The sequence below is a fragment of the Leptonychotes weddellii genome, chromosome 4, assembly GCF_054177405.1.
Source record: "Leptonychotes weddellii isolate Sample4059 chromosome 4, ASM5417740v2, whole genome shotgun sequence".
Lineage (NCBI taxonomy): Eukaryota > Metazoa > Chordata > Mammalia > Carnivora > Phocidae > Leptonychotes > Leptonychotes weddellii.
Genome location: NC_138372.1, coordinates 155,038,389 through 155,062,580, shown reverse-complemented (window position 1 = coordinate 155,062,580; position 24,192 = coordinate 155,038,389).

Sequence of the window (24,192 nt, the reverse complement as noted above, 5' to 3'; positions counted from 1 at the left end):
TTTTAGTCTTCCATTTTTTTTCCCCCATGAAATAGTACTCCCAAGTTTAAAATTATGGTCAATATGGTAAAAAAGAGATAAACAGATGGAAACACAGAGATAGAAGGAGGGGGATGATCTTTCTTGTCATAACCTCAAGTGAGAGGCCATGATTTGAAAACAAGATATGAGATGAAAGGGACTGTTGAAATGTATCCTTTCTTTGGTTGATTTTGTGTTAACTCTGGAGCGACTACTATTAGTCACACGTGCAGGAGTACAGAAATCCAGATTTCTGGATTTCTGGGTAGTTTGCTTTCTTCACCACACACTGATGCAAACAAAACAACCCCACATGTTTTAAATCCTAGTCCCTTCTCTTCCCCAAGACCACTTTTTAAGTGATAAAGTGATTAAGAAACCTATATTAAATAAAGTAGTGCAGAAGTGAAAGGACTTCTCAATCCATTTTCTCAGGATTGGAAAAGATACAATAACACAAGATTAGGGGGAGGGACAGAAGGAGAGAGAGAGAGACTCCTCAAGCAGATTCCCAACTCAGCACAGAGCCCAACACAGGGCTTGATCTTAGGACTCTGAGATCATGACCTGAGCCCAAATCAAGAGTCGGACGCTTAACCGACTGAGCCACCCAGGCGCTCCCTCTCCTTCACTTTCTATATTGGCATTGCCTTGGGTTTTCTTCTTGATGTTTTAGTCCCTTCCAAGAGACTTCTTCTGTCTTTTTTCAGTTCCCCTGGACACCAACTCTAAGCTGACGACTCTCGCATCTATAATTCCAACAGTCATTTTTGCTCTTGACCTGCTTTGCATAACTGGGCATATCTACCTGGATGTTCCACATTTATCTCAGTCTCAACATTCTCTAAACTGTGCTACATTCTCTTTCTCCCCAACAGTTATGGGATCATGAAACTGATCTTATATATCACTAATTCACTTACAGTTCTCCTACCCATTGCCTTCAGGAAAAAAAGCCCAACTCCTTGCCATGGCCTATAAGCTCCTCTGTGGTCTGGCCTCTGCCTGTCTCTTTAAACTCATCTTTTACTTTCCATCCAAAGAATTTCCCTCCTGCCATATAGGCTTTCTTTATGTTTAACTTGCCTAAGATTGTCAAGCCTCTAGGCCTTTGGGTTATTTATCAATTTGGCTGGATTCTTGTTTGTTTTTGCATTAATTGAATAATCAGGAAAAAAACAATAATGATATTAATATCAGTGAAAGTGTCTAGGTTGTATAAAAAGCTACATGATAAACTGTGTACTTTCCTGGTATATAAAAAAACAAAGGTTCTATGTATTTCATTTAATACATATTGTTACTGTTAATACTGGAAGATTTTAGTCAGGAACTAAAATTATCATTATGTAATGTCTCTTATAATTGTTTTGTTCTACATTCTATTTTATCTGATACAGTCACTCCAACTGTTTTTTGTTTTTTTTTTAAAGATTTTATTTATTTATTTGACAGGGAGAGACACAGCGAGAGAGGAAACACAAGCAGGGGGAGCGGGAGAGAGAGAAGCAGGCTTCCTGCGGAGCAGGGAGCCTGATGCGGGGCTCGATCCCAGGACGCTGGGATCATGACCTGAGCCGAAGGCAGACGCTTAATGACTGAGCCACCCAGGTGCCCCTCTCCAACTGTTTTTTAAAAATGTTTGCATAATATATATTTTCCATCCTTTTAATTCTAAACGTCCCATGTTATATTTAAAATGGATTCCTTGTGGACACAATGTAGTAGGTGTCTTAGTAACTAAGGTCAGGAGCTGTAACAAAAATACTCTACAAGTGGCTAAAGAGACAGACATTTATTTCTCAGAGTTCTAGAGTCTGGGAAATCCAAGATCAAGGTGCACACAGATTCAATTCTTGATGATCCACTTTTTGGCTCGCACGTGGCCTCCTTCTCACTATATCCTCATATGCTCACATGATAGAAGAAGCTCTAGTGTCTCTTCCTCTGTAAGTTTACGAATCCCATGATGGAGGTCCACCTTAAAGACTTCATCTAGGGGCACCTGGTTGGCTCATTCAGTTAAGCATCTGTCTTCACCTCAGGTCATAATCCTGGGGTCCTGGGATTGAGCCTGGCATCCAGCCCTGCATCCAGCCTCACATTGAGCCCCGCATAGGGCTCCCTGCTCAGCGGGGAGCCTACTTCTCCCCCTCCCCACGCCCCGCTCCCGTTCGTGCTTGCTCTCCCTATCTTTCTCTCTTAAATAAATAAAATCTTAAAAAAAAAAAAAAGATTTCATCTAAACCTCAGTATCTCCCATGGGCCTTGCCCCAAATACTATCACTTTGGGGGGTGGGGCTTCAACATATGAATTTTGGCTGGGAAATAAACATCAATTCATAACGGTCGGATCATGGTTTGTTTTGTTTTTATTTTGTTTTGTTTATCCACTCTGCCAAGCTCTGTCTTTTTATAGGTACATTTAGACCACTTGCATTTAAAGTAATTATTAAAATGTTAGGGCTTAAGTCTCTCCATTTATTTTTTGTTTTCTATTTGTTTTCCGTTTCTCCTTCTTCTGTTTCTCTTTTATTGACTTCCTGTGGGTTACAAGATCATTATTTAGAATCCCACTTTGATTTATTTAGTATTTTAGATATATCACTTTGTATTGTTTTCTTAGTCATTGCTTTTGGTACTACAGTATATATACATACTTTATTACAGTATACTAGTGTTGACATTTTACCATTCCCAGTGTAGTGAAAACTTACTTCCATGTTGGTCCTATTCCCTTCTCCATTCAAGAAATATAATTGTCCTATGTCTTCTATGTGCATTGGGCACCATTTCACATGTTATTACTTTTGCTTTAACTATCAAATATGATATAAAAAGCCCATGAGGAGAAAGTTTATTATATTTATCCCTATTTTTATCCATTTCTTTGTTCTATCCTTTCTGAAGTTCCAAGCCTTCTTCAGTCATTATCTTTCTGTTTGGAGAACTACCTTACGACACTCTTTATAGTCAGGTCTATGAGCAATAAATTCTCTTAGTTTTCCATCATCTGGAAATTTTTTTCCCTTTTCCTACTTAAAGTATATTCTTACTGAATGTAGGATTTAGTTGACAATTATTTTCAAGTGTGTCACTTCCTTCTGGCCATGATAGTTGCAGATGAAAAAATAAATTTGTAGATTCAAATTAGATTTCCCCTATAAGAAGAGTCATTTTTCTCTGGCTACTTTCAAGATTTTTCTTTGTCTTCAATTTTAAGAAGTTTGATTATGATGAGCCTTGGTAAGAAATTCTTAGAGTCTATTCTACTTGTAGTTAGCTCAGCTTTTTTGAATCTGTAGACTTGTATCTTTATACCAAATTTGGGAAGTTTTCAGTCATTATTTCTTGAAATAAATTTTCAGCCCCGCATTCTTCCTCCTCTTTCTTCTGGAACACTGGTGATACGGATATCAAATCTTTGTTATTGTCCCACTGATCCCTGAGACTCTATTGATTATGTTTTTATTATTCTATTTTTTCTCCATTTTTCAGATTGGATAATTTATAACTGTCTATCTTCAAATTCACTGATTCTTTTCTTTGTCATTTTCATGTTACTCTCAAGCCCAGTCAGTGAGATTTTTTCACTTATTGCATTTTTCAGTTCTGTAATTTCCATTTAGTTTATATATATATATATATATATATATATATATATATATATATATATATATATATATATCTCCTATTTCTTTGGAGAGATTTTTTATTTTTTCCTCTTTTTTTCCCCAAGAGTATTTGAAATTGCTCATTGAAGTACTTTTATGATGGTTGCTTTAAAATCCTTGCCAAATACTTCAACAGCCCTGGATTGCTTTTTCTCATCGAAGTGGTGACTTTTCTGTTTCTTGGTAGAAGGAGTGAGTTTTAATTGTATCCTGGACATTTTGGATATTATGTTAGGAGACTCTGGACCCTATTTAAAGCTTCTATTTTAGCAGGCAGTCACTGTGTTTAAGTTTAGCACACAGGCCCGTGCCTGCTTCAGCGGGCTATGGTCCCAGTGCCATTTTGGTTTTCAGAGCTCTTGAAGTGCTATTCTGCTCGTCTACACGACATCTGGGGTCTGGCTTGATTTCTGCGGGTGTTACCTATGGGGATAGAATGTACTTCCTTGGACCTGGTACTGCCAGATTGGGAATGGAAAGAGGACTGTGGGCCAGTGTTGGTGGAAAGCTCTTCTCCAAGCCACCAGCTGCTGGGGAGGCTCCTGCTTGGTCTCTGCTGGGGCCATCCGGGGGTGAGGAAGGCCCCTTCTAGGCTGTTGTTTGGGAGCTGAGATGTCGTTTCCCTTGGCCTGCTCTCCAGGCTGATGAGTGTTGCTAGGGCTCTCACTTGGTCTGCTGGTGTTAGGAGAGGAAAATATCTACTTGAGCCACCTCCTCCAAGTAGGTAAAGCACTGGAGATGCCAAGCCTGTTCCACCTTCCACTACCCAGTGGAAAATCAGGAGACATCAGACCACTGAGCTTTTCAAGTCCTGGGGTCTCCAGTCAGCCCACCTTCTTTTTCTACCTTCAGAATTCTCCCACTGCTGGCTGCATCATTTCCAGGTATTTTTCATTGTACTTAGCAAGGAGGAGCAGGGGGAGATGAGTTCCCAAACTTTAAGTCTCCAAAATGTATTTTAGTAATATCACTGTCATTAGTAAAGAAATCTCATTTTATGTCACACTTAGTAGCATTTTGTTAGTCATTTGAAATGCACTTTTTCTTGCACCAAACTTCAGAGAATTATCCATCTCCTGGTTTTAAATGGTTCAAAGTTCAGATCTGTTAACTAGTAAGTCCCATGTAACATAAGACATAGATTGTGCACTTTGGAGGCAGACAAATGTAGGTTGTCAGTTTTCATAAGCTGTAACTGTATTATCTTGGGCAAGTCACTTGCCCTCTATATTTTCAGTTTCATCAGCTGTAAAATGGGAACATAACTACCATAAAAGATTACTGTGTGATTAGTTGAGATAATTATATAGAATGCCTCATGCAGGGCTGGCCATATAGTAAATAGACATTCAAAAAATTCAAAAAATTCTTAGGACACCTGGGTGGCTCAGTCGATTAAGTGTCTGACTCTTGATTTCAGCTCAGGTCATGATCTCAGGGTCAGGAGACTGAGCTCCACATCAGGCTCTGCATTGGGCGTGGAGCCTGCTTAGGATCTCTATAAAAGAAAAAAAAATGCTATTCTTTTCTAGTATTGTATCACCAATATTTTTACATGTCTTTAGTTCTTCATTTTTAATTACACATATCTCAAGGAAGTGTTCTTTTCTTTAATAATTACCTATTTCACAATATCTGATATCTTTGTATCATCCAGATAATTGCTCTCTCTATATTAATAATGCCTTGAAGATTTCTTCCCCTAAGGGCTGCTCTTTGTATCTGCTCTGTCTGGGCTTTCAGGCTCATTACAACTTAGGGAAGAAGTTTATAGCCAATGTGATACAATTTCGCTATTGGGTTTAAAGGAAAGAGGACCGCAGACTGAGCAGTGAGGATAATTTCACTGAGGTCTCAAACTTGGGATTTTACTTATAAACCATTTTATTTTCATCACCCATTGTTATGTAGGACACACACACACACACACACACACACACGACTCAATTTGAGTTTGGATTCTTGAATAAAAGATTCTCTGAAAATCTGTGACTACTTCCCCCCCCTGCTGAAAGGGCACCTTTATTTGTTATAGTATCTTTTCCCCCAGGGCTCTGTGGTCTGGGAAGGGAGACTAGAGTGCCCTGGATTATACTTAGCATTTTATAATTGTAGCTGAAACTCAATCCAAGACTTTCCAGGCACTTGCCTTCCTTAACACATCTGGCAGCACCCGACCCTTTTCTCTGGTCTAGCCCTGCAGGAGGAGCGCTTAGATAAATAAACTGAAGCATGCATGTGGTCACCAAAAGATCTCTGTGGAAAGCAGAATCTAACCAAAGCAACCCCAGGGCCTGCTGAGCCTTTTGTTCCCTGCCTCTTGGGGATGTAAGCAACCTGGAGGTATCTATGGCAAAATCATTGCTGTTCTAGCAGGGTCCACACTTGCCCTGAAATTAACTCATGTCTGGGAACAACCAGCTAAGCAATCCTAACTATACACATTTCTGGAAGAAGAAAAATGTTAGTAAGGTCCTGATCTTTTATGTGTATTTCAACCAACATTGATTGAGTCTCTGCTTAGTATTTGTGAATTGTGGTATTTCAGATTTTACCAAGATAAGCAAAACATCATTACAAGGAGCTTATTGGTTGAGATAGTGCTCATGTACGTAAAAATGTAAGGGAGAGGGGGAAAAAAAAAGGAAACTAATATTCATTGGGCATTCACTCTGTAAAGGGGCATGAACTAATCAGAAATAACCTACTTGTCAAAGTAATTTGTGAAATTTGTGAAATGAAATCTTGATAAAGGGACTGTGGAATGGGAATGCTAGTGTTATAGGAACTAATTTATTTTTAATTTAATTTAATCTATATCCCAAATTAAATAATTCCATTATTTAATTAATTAATTGTTTAATTAATTAAATTATTTTATTTGGGATATAGATGATAGAAATTAATTTTATAGGAGCCTGGATGTAAAGAAGAGATTCGCAATGATTTATGTACCTAGGATGCGATAGGGCTATGCAAGGAGGTGTTATTTCCACTTCACAGATGAGGAAATGAGTCTTAAAGAATCCTAATATCTTTAATACAGTCATTATCTCCCACATTCATTCATTAAATATTTACTGAATGTTTACCATGTGCTTGGCATTAATTCTAGATACTAAGAATTGATCGATGAACACAACTGACAAAATTCCCTGTCCTCTCCTGTTGGAGCTTACATTCTACTGGGGAGAGACAGATGGTAAATGGTGTAAGTAAGAAGTAGCCTGTTAGATGGTGAAAAGGAGAAAAAGTCAGCATGGAATGAGGTAGAGCACGTGGTGGGGAATGGTTGTGATTTTTTAAAGACTGAGAAATGTTTCACCAAGAAGGCAACATTTGGGTAAAGACCTGAAGGATAGAAGAAGTGAGCCACATAGATACCCGAACAAAGAATGATCTGGGCAGAAATAACAGCAGTTGTAAAGCTCCAAGAGGGGAGGGTTCCTGGCATGTTTGGGGATGCTGTGGAGGCAGAGTGAACAAGGGGAGGTGCAAGATGAGGTTCTAAGAGAAACAGTGGGGGACCTCAGATCATGCAGGGCATTGTGAGCCAGTGTAAGAACTTTGGTTTTGACACTGAGGGAGATGGGAGGTCATGCCACAGTGTGGCAGCATCTGGCTTGCATTTTGACCGGATCTCTTTGGCTGCTGTGCCGAGAATAGACTGAAAGGCAACAACAAAAGCAGGGAACTCGTAGGAGGCTTATCTTAATGCCACAATTCAAGTGGCTAGTGATTACGCCCCAAGTCCCATTCATAGCAGTGGCAGAGTAAGCATTCAAACCTGACGTGCCTTACTCTCCTCTGCTGCATGATGCTACTTCCTGGTGCCCAAAGGGTCACTGTTACTGGATATTGTTGACTTCCTTTCCCTGTGTGGCCAAGCCAGAAAGTTACTTTGAGACTTGTGCTATTTGGGACTTTTCTCTTAGCTTATTTTGTGAAAAAATAAAAAAAAAATTTTTTAAAGTAAATTAGCATATAATTTAAAATATATGAAAGAATTTGACTCACATTTTATATGATAATATGATTGGCTTTGATTGCTCTCATTTTCTCAAGCTTTACTTATTATTGTATATAACCTTAAAGACCTGGAAACAGAACATTTTTGAGCCTAATAAAAACTCCAGCTGAGACCCTTTCTAGACTTTGTCAAGTGCGTTTTTTTTTCTTTTAGCTGATTATCAGCTCAGAAACAAAGGTCCCTCTTCTCTTCCACTTAGATTCCACTTAACAACAGGAACTATGGGGCCACCCTTCACATTCTCTCTGTGGGAGAAATGAGGAGATGAAATGTCATTGTCTGAAATTCCATTGTTTGGTAACAGCTAATTAAATTAATTTATTCCTGCTGAAAGATATTCTTGGGGAAGATGATTCAGTATAATTTCCCCCTCGTGACATGGCTCTGGGGTCTTAAATATCATGCTCATTCATCCTATTTTCTCTGTCCCTAAGACTTTGCCTTAAATGGGAGAAAGACAACAACTGTGAGTCAGACGTTAGACTTCCTAGGGGAAAAAAATGGAATTTGAAGAGTGCATCTTCATATCCCCAGTCTATCCTGTTCCAGCCATTGAATTGGTCTGCATCAGAGTTGAAGGACAGCCAGATTGGCACCATGTCACTGAAGGCCACAGAACCAATACATTCAGGATTCTGTTTTATGACCTAGATCACTAGGTCCCAAAACAGCCTGAATAAAAAGACCTCTGCAATCTGAATCTTTGAGACAGTTTGTATTTTTCACAAAGCCAGGTGAATCTGAGAAGCATGCAGGCCTGGAAACCTCTGGTATAAAAGACAGACCCAGGACTGTCTTCATGTTGGCCATTGACAGCTGTCTATAAAAAGACTAGGTTAGGACTCAGAAGACCCAGGTTCTAGTTCTGCCACCTTCACTCTTTATCCTTAATGATGTTAAGAATCTGGGGGGGGCATCTTAGATCTGGAAAGAAACCAAGACATCTCCTAAGCATAAAATCACTTTATAGAGGAGCTAATCTAGACCTAAACAGCATGAGTGGCCTAACATCAAACAACAGATTCATTCCAAAGCTGAAATTAGGGCCAAGTTTTACTGAGGCCATAAAGTTTCCCACTCTGAAATGGTAATACGTACATGAACTTTAGTTCCTTTATCTCTTAAATAATGACATAATAATGCCTTTTCTACCTCCTTCAAAGGTTTGTTATATAGACTTATATGAGAGAATTGATGTAAAAGCTATGAAAACTTCACTATGGAAAACAGGTGGGTATTATTCATTTTAGGTGAGGTCATGGGTGATTAGACCTTAGAATTGTCGATACAATCATTGTCATCTCCCTCCTGAATGATTAATAGTGTGACTGGCATAGGAGGATGGTTTCATCTCTAGCTGTGAGCAGAGTATACTGAGCCCTGTGGTTTTAAATGAGATAAGCTGATACTTCAGGATCCAACTGGCTGACATAAGAGAGTCATTCAGCGTGGCAGGAAATAGAAAGAAGAAAGACTGATGGCATCATCAAGAGGTGCAAAAATAAGAATTGTGTGTATCAAGGACACCTGGGTGGCTCAGTTGGTTCAGCATCTGCCTTCGGCTCAGGTCATGATCCTGGGGTCCTGGGATCGAGCCCCACGTCCGGCTCCCTGCTCAGCAGAGAGACTGCTTCTCCCTCTCCCTCTGCCTGCCTCTCTGCCTACTTGTGTTCTCTCTCTATCTCTCTGTCAAATAAATAAATAAAATCTTTAAAAGGAAGAATTGTGTGAATCAGCTCATAACACCCACAGCACCACTCCCATTTCCAACCCAGTTCATGTAACAGTTCTAACTATTCCACGCTCATCAAGGCATATGTTGGTTTACTTTATTGTCATCACATCTTATGTGGCTGCTTATTTAAGATTAGAAAATATCTGTATCAGAACACTGCAAATGGAGAAGAATAGAGAAAGAGGTTCACATTTTGGATGGCCTCCGTCTCTAGACTATCATCATAAAAAGCCACATAGGACTTGTATTTCAAGATGTGAAGACCAGACTAGGAGTTAAGATAAGGCCTCTCTTCTGAGGCCTCTCTGCTGCTTTTTCATCCACGGGTTCACCGAACATTTATTAAGCATGTCAGCGCTGTCCTACTGTATCCAGACACAGCAATACCTGCGGGAGCTCAAATCCCTTCTCCCATTCATGGCTGGCGGAGGTATAGATGTAGCAATAAAAGACCCTCACAAAAATATGGCACTTTAAAAGCAGTTGCTATTTGTGAAGGCCCTACTGTACAACTGGAACTGTATTAGAAACTCTGCGTATGTCCTCAAGACAATAGTAGTAGGTCCTGTTTTGTATTTTAATTTCATGTTGAGGAAAATGAGAAATAGGCAGTTACCTTGCCTAAAGCCAACAGCTGGTGAATGGCGAATACTGGATGCAAATCAAAACTGTTGGACTGCGAAGACCACCACCAGGCCCTCACAAATCTTCATTTGGCACTTGATTAAATTGTTGTATCACACAGCACTCTTGCTAAAATTATTATATGCATCATTTAGTTATCACAAAGACCCTGTGAGGAAGGGTTGCCTTTCTTTGAGTCCTAGACTATGACTTCACCCAAAGGGATGACAAGGATCTGGAATGAGTTCCCCAAGAAAACCAGTGGAGATCTGTGAGACCTAAACATTGATATTAGAGAGAAAGAGAGAGGAAAGAAATGGTGAAGCCTGTATGTTATCACTTTCACTTTCAAAATAATATGGAAAGTGAGCTATCAGAATATCCTACCTTCTGTGATTCATTTTGAAGGAACCATGTTTTTCTCAAAATTTAACACAAATTATCTAGTCCATCACTTAGAAACCTCTGGGTCTCTCACTGGATACCAAAAACCTTTGAAAATGTTAGATCAATAGAGGACAAGGTAGGAAACATAACTTTGGGTGGGGAGTCATAGAATCAGCATGGTAGATTTAATCAAAGTCAGTTCTCTTTCCTGGACCTCATTTTTTCATCTGTGAAATGGTGATGGTTTACTAAATAGTCTTTCATTTTGTAAATGCTATGAAATGGAGAATGCTTTAAATAGGTGAATCAGTAATATCTTATTTTCACAATGACTGAAGGGTTTTCATATCTTCATTTTCATTTGATTCTTGAAACAACCTGAAATAAGTCAGCTAGGCATAATTATTTGCCTTTTATAGATAAAAAGCCAGTGGCTCTCACAATGTCACACATATAAGAAGTGGGGAAGAGAGTACTCCAATAATTCAGATCTTCTTTCTACTACCCCGCTGAAAACGAGTCCTTTCCATAAGTAGTTACTGATTGCCAATCTAAGAAAGGCATTATATTTTTGCCATGATGACTATGGAGATGGAGCGGATATATTTACTGCCCTCAAGAATCTATAGTCTAGTAGGAGCAAAGACACAATTAAATCAGAAGTTAGAATGGTAAGCAGCATATGAAATGAGAGTTTTATGTTGGAAAAATCTGGGAAGTTTTGTCAAAGGGAAGGTTTGAATTATGTATTAAAAGTATGGATGAATATCAGCATGTTGAATAAGTAGAAAGGGGCATTCAATAAAGAAAGATCAATGAAGACAAAGTTTAAGAAAATGAGAAGTCATCAGGCTTATATGAGCAACAGTCTGGTTAAAGCTAATGGTGCCTAAAGAACAATGATTTCGGGATGCCTGGCTGGCTCAGTTGGTTAAGCATCTGCCTCTGGCTCAGGTCATAATCCCAGGCTCCTGGGATCGCCTCCCACATCAGGCTCCTCATTGTCGGGCTCCCCGCTCAGCTCAGCTGGGAGCCTGCTTCTCCCTCTCCCTCTGCCACTCACCCTGCTTGTGGTCTCTCTCTCTCTGTGTCAAATAAATAAATAAAATCTTAAAAATAAATTTAAAAAACCAATGATTTCAATTCTTGAGTTAGAGGAAGTTTCTAAGGAATTTGGATCTATTCTAAACAGCATCTCTTTGATGATGATTAGTCTGAAATGCCAGGATAAGCTTTCTGAGAAATTCTTAGACAGAATGACTCAAATGCATTACCATCCCTGAAATATATTAGCTGTTCCACCATAATTTATCTGTGGTCTATAATTTACTTTTTTTAAAAAAGATTTTATTTATTTATTCATTAGAAAGAGAGAGCACAAGCACGCGTAGCAGCAGGCAGAGGGAGAAGCAGACTCTCCGCTGAGCAAGGAGCCCGATGTGGGACGCAATCCCAGGACCCTGGGATCATGACCTGAGCTGAAGGCAGAAGTTTAACCAACTGAGCCACCCACATGTCCCTATAATTTACTTTAGAAAATTGCTTCAGCCTAAAGGGCATGTGTGTGTGTGTGTGTGAGTGTGTGTGTGTATATATGTGTGGATGTTAATTGCTAACTTCTACTCTAGGGTAGATTACTTAATCGATTTGGGAATTTACACTCCAGACTCTTGATCATAAACTCTACCTCAGAGGCAGCTACCACAAAGCTGTCAACTTTTTCATCTCTATTCAAGACCAAAGATTATATTAACTTCGTAGATGTTAAAGGGGAGTTTTAATTTGTGAAACCAGAGTATAATGGATATGAGAAATGAGTATTAGCAACATTAATGGGGTTGAATGTATGTGGATTGGCTAGAAATGCCATAGAGGCACTCTCTTCTTTTGCAGAGGTAATGTGTCTATTCAGCCAAATGTCTATTCCTGTAGGAATAGAACCATAAGCTTAATTTCTAAGAAATTCTGTCCAATTGTCTGGCTTGGACAATTCATGGGACTCCAGCCAGACATTTTATTCAAGATGGCTACTAGCGCAGCTAAAACAACACAGAACTGGGATTCCATTGACCTTTCACAAGAAGTTATAGGACTTGCTGCTGCTTGCCAGTAGGTGTCAATACGTGTAGCTGAATTTGGTACCATACTTGATTGTTTGCCTTTTCACAAAGTAATGAAATCATGAAGACCTACAACCTTAGTGGATCCCAAAAGGCTACTAACCAAGAAAAGAACCCAAGAATTGAGAAGAGCCTAACTGACTTGGGGAAATTTGCAACAATAAGCTTCTGAATCTCTGGGACCAAGCAGAGTCTTTAGATGAGGCAAATTCTGGCAGACAAACTAAGAGATAAATAGTAACCTGCCTTTCCATGCCCTTGTCCCAGGGATAAATCTTTTTTGCAGGCTAATCCTGAGAAAGGGGTTCCAAATTGGGGGCTGAGCCAGGGAAGCAGTAGCTAGTACTTAGAGAGTATTCTCCATGTGCTGTGCATGCCTCTAAACTTTTTTATATGTATTAGCTCAGCTAATCTTTAAAATCACCCTGTGACTACATTTTTATCTTAATGTAATAGACAAAGGAACGGAGGCGTAGAGTAGTAAAATGTTTACCCAAGGTCATACTTCTGGCAAAAGTCAGGGTCAGAGGCACATGCAAGCAGTGTGTCCCTGGGGTCCTTCTCTTAATCACCACACCCTACTGTGTTACATGCAACACAATGCACAGTTCCTAGGAGGCCTGCCTGGTCTCCTCACTTCCTTCCTCAGCCAAAGGACCAGGAGGTCCAGTGCCTTTCCTGGGAGCCTAAGGCTCAGTAATAATAAGATTTCTTTAATTGTGGGCATAATATAGGTTTCAAGTTTCAAAGCTCTTTGTTTCACATCCCTTGGCTTGCAAAAACCCTGGGACAGAGATAAAGAAGGGACTGTTGTCCCCATTACAGAAGATGAAAATGAGCCTTGGGGAATTTAAATAAATCATTCAATGCCACATAGCTAGAAAATGATGGGGTAAAGATTAGAACCCCAGTGGGCCTAGGTGGAGGTGGTGACAGCCCCCAGAGTTACCATTAGATGACTCCTTGTAACCAAGTGTTTGTTGCCACCTCAACATCAGCCTTGCACACATAATTTTCTTTTATGTATATGTTACTTCATAATTTTCAGAAGGACTTTTCCATATGCTATCTCATTTAATGCAGTCTTCACGTGCACCTAGAGAGAGAGAGAGAGAGAGAGAGAGAGAGAAAGTGTGTGTGTGTGTGTGTGTGTTTTGGGGGATACAGGATGTTTTCCATTTTCTCCCCCCAAGAAGACTTAGCCTCCAGGAGGGTGAATGTGTTCTCAAGCCTGTTGAACAAGTGAGTGCATCTCACAGACAGAGAGAGAGAAAGAGAACTCAAATCTTCCCAACTCCAAATCCACCCATAAATTTGTATTCATATCCAGACAAATTTGGAGCTGTAATGTTACCATTGGGATTTATAGTTAAGTGTCTTCTGCATTTTATCTCCCTCCTTCTCTTTCTTCCCTTGGACTACACCCAGCCCTGCTCAAATCACCTATCCCTTCAGCTGCCCTTATAGTGTTATTACTATTCAGAGCCAGCAGAGAGAAACCATTAAGTTCTCTGAAAACAGAAAGCATTTTGTCAAGAAACACATGTTGTGACTCCTCACCAAGGAAACACAGAAATGATGACGTGGGTGGAGGAATGCTTATGACTGTTTAGCAACTGCCATACATAACTACACAATCAGCGATTAGAGGCAATGATGGGTTATCCGCTGACCTAATGTCACCATGCTTCCCACCATCATTAGCTTTTGAGACATTAACAGGAATTGAAGTCACTGATCTCGGCAGATTGGTTGGAGAGGAAATAGAGCACCAGATGGCAGGATTTCTGTCTTAACAAACTGTTAAGACTCAGGAAAGTCTATTATATTTAGAGATCATGGTTTCTTCATCTGGAAAATGGGAATTAAAGTAACCAACTTAATGAAAGACTGACCCAATCTATACCAATTTGGGATCATAAATCCTGAGCCTTTGTGACCCAATGATAGAGCTGCCCAAGCACCTTGGCCTTCGCCTTAGCCTTTCAGCTGAGGATGAGGTGATTTATGACGGAATTTGCATAGGCAAACAAATCCCCAGCTGTAAGCTGCCTGCCCCAGAGTTTCATGGTTCACTAAGGATTAAGATTCTTGGACCTCCTTCTGGGTGGCTAGAGGCTCTGACAGATATACTTTCCCAGTTAGCTTCCTGACTGTGGTAGGTATCCCTTCACTTAGTGGCATGATGAAGTTTGACTCTACCCAGGAGGAGTGAATTAAAGATTGCGGGCTGTGAAGCCTCATATTTCGTGGAACTGAATTGCAGGGGGACTTTCTTGGGGGAAATTGCTTTCTCTGCAATGTGGAATAGCTAGAGGAGGGTTTACAAACTACCAAAGATAGGACCATAACCAATCTATTAGGCTTGTAGAGATCCTCAAAGACTAACGAACTCTTCGGAAAGGATTTGATTGGCCTCAGAAGGACTAATCGATACTACTTCATAAATGAGATGGTAGGACAGGAGTCATAGAACAACAAAAATCACAAGATGGCGAGGGACATGATACTTGAATTCCCTGTTTAAGATCCTGTTCAAACAGCATCAAGAGTACATTGAAACTTTCAGTGACGTGGACCATTCTCTCCTCCAACACCCTGGCAACAAGTTTGTAACATCGACATGATTTTTTCTCCTAACTCGTATCTATTAGCATCATGTAAAACAAGTTGGATCCCACTGACATGACAGACCTTTATACCTTTCTATATTTGAAGACTCCTATTACATAGCCCTTGTGTCTTCTCATTTGATTACTACTTTCAGCTGATTCCACTATTCTTCATATGACATAAGTAGGTCTCTTAAAAATATACATATAAATAAATTATATATATGTGTGTGTATATATATATATATAATCCAAGCAGGTATATAAAATTTATATGCAAATAGAATAGGATAAGCACAAGATAACCACAGATACATGAGCTCTTAATCTAGTGTGGGTTTTCTTGTTGCCTTTGTTCACTTAGGTAGCAATGGATGATCTCCTCAAAGTCATTTCTAGACTCATAGAAGGCTGGAATTGAAAGAGATATTGGAAATCATCTAAATTGTTTTCCCCCCTATCTTTTGTGCATGAGATATTGAGTCTCTAATATCGCTCCGAAACTCATTGGTCTGACTATGAATCATGCAGGTAAGTTCCCTGGAAACCTTGACCCAACCTCAAAAATTATAAGACATGTACTTCACACACCAACACTGGTGGTTCTCTGTTGTTTACGTTCACCCATCTGATGGCACTGATCGTTGTTTTTCTAGTTTTTGGAGTCTATGGCTCTGTAGCTATAGCACATTATTGCTTAGAGCAAATTAAGAGCAATGGTCATTAATGGGAAACTTATGATTAAATCAAGGAAGCACATGCCCGGGGGCTTGGGAAAGAATTTGAACATTATCTAGGAGCTTGAGTCATTTTGACCATATCCTGATCAGTTAGTGAATCAGATTCTATGTGAATATACCTCATGGCTGGAGGAAGCCAGTGCCTTCTGAGAAGAGTGCAGTGTTTTTATATGCTCTGGTTATGGCAAAAACCTACCTAAAAATGAGGTAAAATTATTTCTCTGAGACTTTTGGGGAGGAGATCTAGTTTTGCTCCTTGTCACTCATAAACTGTTCTCTTGGCAACAACTCTACTGCAAAATCAGAACATCATCCGAGGAAATGGGTCCTGCACTGATGCTGATCAGCTGGGTAAATTATAGGCAGCTGTATGGTCAGTCCTTGGGAGTTAGAGTGGCCTGTCACTACTGGCCGAGTGATTTCTGCAGGGGCCACCTCATTATATGGGAAAATGCCCTCAAAGGGCAAGCCTGTTTCTTGTCCTGGCAGGCCTGTCACATCCGATGTTAGAGGAAGCAGCAACAAAGAATTGTGGCTGAAAGAATTGTAAATTTTGCCTGTGGAGAGTCACTGAGGGCAATTCTCCTAAAAAGGATTATTTGTCAACGGCAGTAAGACTCTTTGTTATTAGAATCTAATTGATATTTGTTACTGAAGAAGAAAGCTGAAAGCAGGATATAAGGCAAGCAATTAAATCTTTTTAATAAAGTGTAGTTAATGAGTTGTCAAATTTGGTAGAGATTATCCATGTCCCCCCCTCCTCTTTTTTCTTATGAGGATAGGTAGGGCTGTCTTACTATCCTGGGGGAAATGTCAAACAATCACAAGAGAGGCAAATTAAATCAAATAAGGCCAGGCAGCTTTTGTGCAATCAAAAGAACAAAAATTAGAGTCAGGGGACCCAGGAATTCAGCTCAGATTGCTCAGTAGCTAACTTTGCACCTCTCCTTCTGGGCTCTCATTTATTCGTCAAATATGGGTGAGCACTAGATGATCTCTAAGGTGCTTGTAAGTCAATGTTTTGTTCATATCCTATACATTTATATATAACTGTAGATATATACAGCAGATAAGAACCAAACATACCTGCTATAGAATCCCAGCATCCCCAGTAATTAGCTATGTGATCTGGGTTAAGTTAATTAACCTCTGTACGTATCAATGTCCTCCTTTGTAAAAAGAGCAAACATATGCGTATCTCCATAGGATTTTGTTAGAATTAAATCAGAGAATACATGCAAATTATTTGACAAAGGCCCTGGAACATGGGAAGCGATGACTAAATACTGGCTATTTTTATTAACATTCTGTTTTATGATCCAGTTTTTCAAAACGACAGCAACATATCCTAACCACCAGAGGGCGCTGCACAGATAACAGCTAGGCTTTTAAACTGCATATACTTAACTGGCTGCTGGAAGCGATTGTCTCCCTGCCACCCATGAATTTCAGCTGAGGGTGTTTGATCTCCATGTGCACCACGTTCCAGTCTCAGTGACTGTGAGGGCTGCAGTTTCTTTGGTCTAGGGTCTTCTACTTGCGTTTTCAAGGCATCCTCAGGTGATAGAGTGCTTATTTAGAGAGTCTAAAAATAGAAGAAAAATGAGCAAACATTTATTGAGTCTTACCACACGTCGGTCATTACATTGATCATTGCAATTAATGTTCATAACAGAAAGCAAGACATACGCTACCATTCTTATTTTATGATGGGAAAACTAAAACTCATACAGGTTAAGCTCTTTGCCTAAAGTCACACAGCCAGTAAATGATAAAAGCATAATTCAAAGCCATGGCTGTTTGACTCCAGAGCTTGTGCTCCTTCAGTTTCACCATGCTGCCTCCAAAGCTATGTTGGGACGAAACCACATGATATGAAAGCACAAGACACCATGGAACAAAACCAAAAATGCCCATAATCTCCTTTATTATATAAAATTGTATTGAAGGAATTAGCTAATGTGCTTAGAGTCTAAAAAGCAAATAGAGGCAAAAGGACAGGTAAAACAATTCTTATTTATAGATTATAAAATTATAAACCTGGAAAACCTTAAAAATTTAATATAATAACTATCATAAACAAGACAATTTAGCAAGTACGGTACAAAATTGGCCAAAAGAAATAACCTACATATATACAAACATAATCAGATGGAGGAAATAATGGAGGATCAAACTTAATTTTCAAAAGAGGAGAATAAAATAAAGTGAAATAGAGCACACGCATGAACTTCGAAAGAAGAGTAGAACACCTACACACAGACACTTAAAGACATAGAGCTAAACTGAATAAATGGGAAAACATTCCATATTTTTGGTTAGGTTGACTCAATATAATAAAAAGGTGTCAATTCTCCTTGTGTTAATTGTTTAATATAATGTGATCCCAATGATAATGCTCTCCCCCATCTCCCTGGAGCGAGACAAATTGATTGTAACATTCAGTTGAAAGAATTAAAGGTGAAAAAAAAGAGAAAAGAAAAAGTGAAATTAGCTAGGAAACCCTTAAAAATGAGAAGTGATGGGGGAAGAGTGTTGATCTTTATGGATCATTAAAACATATCATAAAGCCTCTTTATTCAACAAAAAGTATTATACTGGTACACAAAATAAAGAGGGAGACCAATGAAATGGAATGTAAAATCCAGAATGAATAAAAATACATATGGAAAAAAAATACATATGGAAATTTAGTATGTGATAAAGAGGGTATTTCAAAGCAATGAGGAAAAATAAAAAACTTTTAATAACCAGGGAGACAAGTGGCTACCCATAAGTACAAATATAAAATTGTATCTATTTTTCATACCATATAACAGAATAAATTCAAAATGATTTAGATATTTGAATGCAAAACTAAAAGCTACATAAATACTCCAATTATATGTGGATGGCTTCCTTTATAATCTGGGAACTAGAAAAATAGTCTAGTATGACCAAAATCTAGATTCCCCTAATTAGAAGTTTGATAAATTTGAGTACGTAAGATTTAAAAGATAACTTTGTATGGAAAAAAAAAGAATTTCCAGAGGATTAGATAATTGGTCACACCTTGAGTAGCTTCTTCTAGATGTTTGGTCTGTGAGGAAGAGCATTTGTCAACAGTCTTAGAATAGAAAAGCCTGCCTGCATTCCTTCATAGTCATAACATCTTGAGGAAATCCCTGTCAGATCAAGGATACTCCAAATAAACTCTAAATTTTCCATCTCTTTTGGTATTATCTACATATCTGAAGAATCTCTTGAAATTAGTAGCTGAGCTTTCTTGACTTCCAAAATTTGGACATGTTGTGGTTGTTATTCCCTAGAAGCTAGTATTACCCGTTGATTTATCTTAGACATGACATACAGTCTTCATTTCCAGTCCTTGATCTGGTGGTAGACTGGAGATTGTGATGCATCATTAAAAATGCAGGAAGTGGTGGTAGTTTTCTTCTCTCCATGTTGCAAGAATTTTTATTCCTTCTTAAAGAGGAAAGAGATAACTTTTTCTAGGTGAAGGCCTATATCCAAAAGAGATACCCCAAGTAAAACCTTGGAAACAGCTCAATGTGAATATAAACATCTTTTGCAGATAGAAATGCCTAGTGCATGTGAGGGTGGTTAAAGAAAATCTTTTTTTGGCAGGCCTATTTCATGCTCATCCTGGGGTTCAACTGCCTGCAAAATCGTGAGATTCTATTCATGTAATCCTTCTCAGTACAGATGATGGAGCCATCCACCATATTATAAGGACACATAAAACATCATAGAAGGTCACTTCTTAAGAGCCAAGACAACCAACAAGAATGTTAAAATCTGGCAATTGCTTTATTTCTGTTTAATATATAACCATTCTTATTTCTAACTTTTTCCCCAACACATCTGATGAGGTTTGACATAAAGGAGAGCCTTCCAAAAATTGAGACTTGTCTTCAAATCATAAAAGGTCTGTTTATGACTCAAAGACTAGGCATATACCAGTAAGATTGATGGTTATTCGTGTGACTGGTTTTATATCTTTCACTTACTACTTTTCACTCTCTCTTTATCTCATCACAAACTATGCCTGTAACTAGATACTGACTTGGACCTTATAAGAAACACTTTTGCTCAGCATTACCCAGCTTAATGGACAACTACTCATTTTTTTAACAAGCTGTGACTAAAGTCAGAACCATACAGAGCATCACTAGAAAACTCCTCCATTTGAAATTAACCTGTTCTTTTGACTGCCATGATTTCACCTCCTTCATACTTTTCCTCTTTATCTAGAAGCATATTGTATTAGTCTTCTATTGCTGCTGCTGCAAAAAAAAAAAAAATCACTAATTTAGTGCTCAAAGCAACATATATTTATTATTTCACAGTTCTGTAGATCAGAAGTCCAAGTCTGCTTGGCTGATCTCTCTGTTCTGGGTTTCACAAGACTGAAATCAAAGTGTCCATCTGCTTCACTCCAGTTAGGGAGCTCTAAGAAGAATCTGCCTCCAAGCTCCTTCATGTTGCTAGCAGAATCCAGTCTTACAGTTGTAGGACTGAGGTACCATTTCTGAGGGAGCTCACTCTTAACTGAGGGAGCACCTTTTGCTCCTAGAAGCCTCTCTTCAGTCCACATGTGGGCCCCTATATCTTAGAGACAGCAATGGTGCCTTCTCACGCTTGGAATCTCTCTGATTTCCCCTTCTTCTGCATTTCTTTGTCCTTCTTCTTCTGCCACATCTTTTTTGCTCAAACCAGAGAAACTTCTCGGCTTTTAAGGGCTCATGTGATTAGATTGTATGCACTAGAATGATCCAGGATACTCTTTCTCCCTTAAGGTCTGCAACTTTAATTATATTTGCACAGTTCCTTTCACTATGTAAAGGCAAGATATTCACAGTTTCTGGAGATTAGGGCATGGACATCTTTGGCCAGTTGGGGTGGGGAAAGCATTATTCTGTCTACCACACATACTATTTTGGGAAATCCATGTGTCATGGATTAAAGAGACAAGATTCAATTCAGGGGAGCAGCTAGAATTTAGAACATGGTTTAGATCTAGAAAGCGCTAGATACGAGGCAGAAATTGAGAGGAGGGAAATTGGGGATATGCTCAGGATTATGGATTATAGATTTGGCCAATTTGGTACTAAGATTAGGATGCTACACAGGCTCATCTTCACTGATGCTTGGAATTTGAGCCTGAATGGCAGAAAGGAATATTAAGGAAAGAGCAACAGGAATGCATCAGATTTTGTTTCTAGGGATCACAACCTGTAAATGGTGATGTCAATGTAGAAGATATACTTGCTTAGTCATAATTGATACCTGAACTGGAAGGTAGCTGAATTAAAGGTAAATTAAAGGTGAGTGGTAAACATCAGAGAATCTATCTCTGAGAACATGTCACTAACTGCACAAGTTAGGGACTTTCTGTCTTTTCCACAGTCCTCTTAACACCAGATCTGACCTCATCATATGTTTCCCTGTGAAGTCTCATTTATTTTATTTTAAATAAAATTTGTGATTGATTAATACTAAACTTGTTTGCACTGGATAGTCTGAAACTTACTTTTTTACTTACCACCCATTCTTCTAGCATACTTCTCCTTAGAATCATTCTCTTCTTAATTTTTCCCTGAGGAATTTAAAATCTAGTTATCTAGGGTCCATAGCACATCTGACCCTAACTTCACTTTTCATCCTAATCTAGGAGCTTTGTACAATCCTTGACACCATGGGTACTAGAGAAATAATAAACAATGAGGTGGAAAAGCCTTCCCAAAGGGAAATGGTCACAATTCTCTCACCACCAGATCTTCCTTCATGACTAATATTTCAGCCCAGAATTGCAGTCCCCTTCTTTCATCAGCCTTCTTTGAGGTGCAATTAGCAAAAATTTCTTAGATTTTTTTTCATTAGCAGGAGGAAAATCCCAGTTGATGCCTCTGAGTCCTCTGTGCGGTGACAGCTATTATGGTTTTCCTGTTCAATGACCATTCCCCCATTTCTGATAATATCATCTTGATTTTCATTGAGGAAAAATAAAGTCCTACTCTTAGCCTATAGTGTTAGGGTAAGGCTGACCCTATTCATACTTTGAGGTATGAGTGTTTGGATGAGGTTTGGTCAACCAGAACCAATGACTCTTAATTCTCTATTTTAGAAGTATGGGAGACAAAGAAGTTCTCTTTCTGCTGGACTTAAGAATTGTGAGGATATGAACTGAGGCATTAGCATGGGGGTAGGAGAATTTCAGATCTTCTCCACGAGGTAATCACAGCAGAGGATGAATATAGGTTAAGCTCCAGCCATATAATTTGAGCTCCTGGATTCAGTCAGTCTGCCTTTAGATTTTCTAGGTTTGTAAGCCAAAGAATTTTATTTTATCCTTAAACCAGTTTGAATTGGGTTTCTGTCATTCTCAGCTAAAAAGCATCCTGACCAATGCACATCTATACATCTCATGGTACTATGTCTTATCCAAACTGCAATTAGATCATTGTATTTATATCTGAGTGTTCATCTCTACTGCCTGATTGGAAACATTCTGTGGACAGTAACCGGCTTTGTTCCATACACTGCAATAACCTCAGGACCCAGATGAGTGCTTGACATATAGACCACCCCCCGACTCTGCATATATATTTCAAGAATGGATGGGAAATGATTACTGTTTTCTTTCTCTTTTTTATCTTCAACTGTCTTTTTTTTTTTCTTTTTACAGATTTGTTTTAATTGCCTCCATTGTTCCTTCTTACCACAGAGGGATTGAAATGGGAGTCCAAAGGTCACTTGAAGTCAGAAGCAGATGAAGTTGACAGCCCATAGTTATTTAAGTCAACCCCGGTTATCTGCCAGCCACACCATCACCTTCATTTAGGCAAGACAACAAAATCAACTCTCAGGAAAAGAAAAGAAAAGAAAAATTAGTGAAGCTTAAAATATCAACATAATCTTAAAAATTGTGTCCTAATTCAGTTCAGGTACTGCCTACAAAATAGAGATTAGAAAATATCTGGACAATTTATGTTGAAATTTCCCCATCTTTAAGACATACAGATGGCCAAGAGACACATGAAAAGATGCTCACCATCACTCATCATCAGAGAAATGCAAATAAAAACTATAATGAAATAGCACCTCACATCTGTTAGAATGGCTAAAATCAAAAACATGAGAAACAAGTGTTGGCAAGGATGTGAAAAAAAGGAAATTGGTGCACTGTTGGTGGGAATACAAATTGGTGCAGCCACAGTGGAAAACAGTATGGTTGTTCCTCAGAAAGTTAAAAATAGAACTACCCTACAATTTGGTAATCACGCTACTGGGCATTTACCCAAAAAAATACAAAAACACTAATTCGAAGGGATACATGTAGCCCTATGTTTATAGCAGTATTTACAATAGCCAAATTATGGAAGCAGTCCAAGTGTCCATCCACAGATGAATGGAAAAGGAAGATGTGGTACATATATACAATGGAATATTACTCAGCCATTAAAAAAAAGTGAAATCTTGCCATTTGCAATGTCATGGATGGAGCTAGAGAGTATAAGGCAAAGTGAAATAAGTCAGTCAGAGAAAGACAAATACCATATGATTTCACTCATATGTAGAATTTAAGAAACAAAACAAATGAGGAAATGAAAAAGAGAGAAAGAGAAAGAGAGAGAGAAATCAAGAAACAGACTCTTAACTATAGAGAACAAACTGATGGTTACCAGAGGGGATGGGTGATATAGGTGATGGGGATTAAGGAGAGCACTTGTGATGATGAGCACTGGGTGATGTATGGAATTGTTGGATCACTGTATTGTAGACCTAAGACTAACATAACACTGTATGTTAACTATACAGGAATTTAAAAAAAAAAAAGAAATTTCCCTATCTTTGAGAGAAGAATTTCTCAGACAGGTACTGCTTGAGTCCATTCATGCTTTGGTTCACATGCTGAATGCATTGTCCAATAAGTATTCAAATCTCCTTTGTACTTTGTTGATGACAGATTTACTAAATGAAACTCTGGGAAATTATCTTCAAAAAAGCAGTGTCTGCATTGAGATACCACCTTACATCAGTTAGAATGGCAAAAATGGACAGGGAAAGAAACAACAAATATTGGAGAGGTTGTGGAGAAAGGGGAACCCTCTTACACTGTTGGTGGAAATGCAAGTTGGTACAGCCACTTTGGAAAACATTGTGGAGGTTCCTCAAAAATTTAAAAATAGAGCTAGCCTATGACCCACCAATAGCACTTCTGGATATTTACCCCAAAGACACAGATG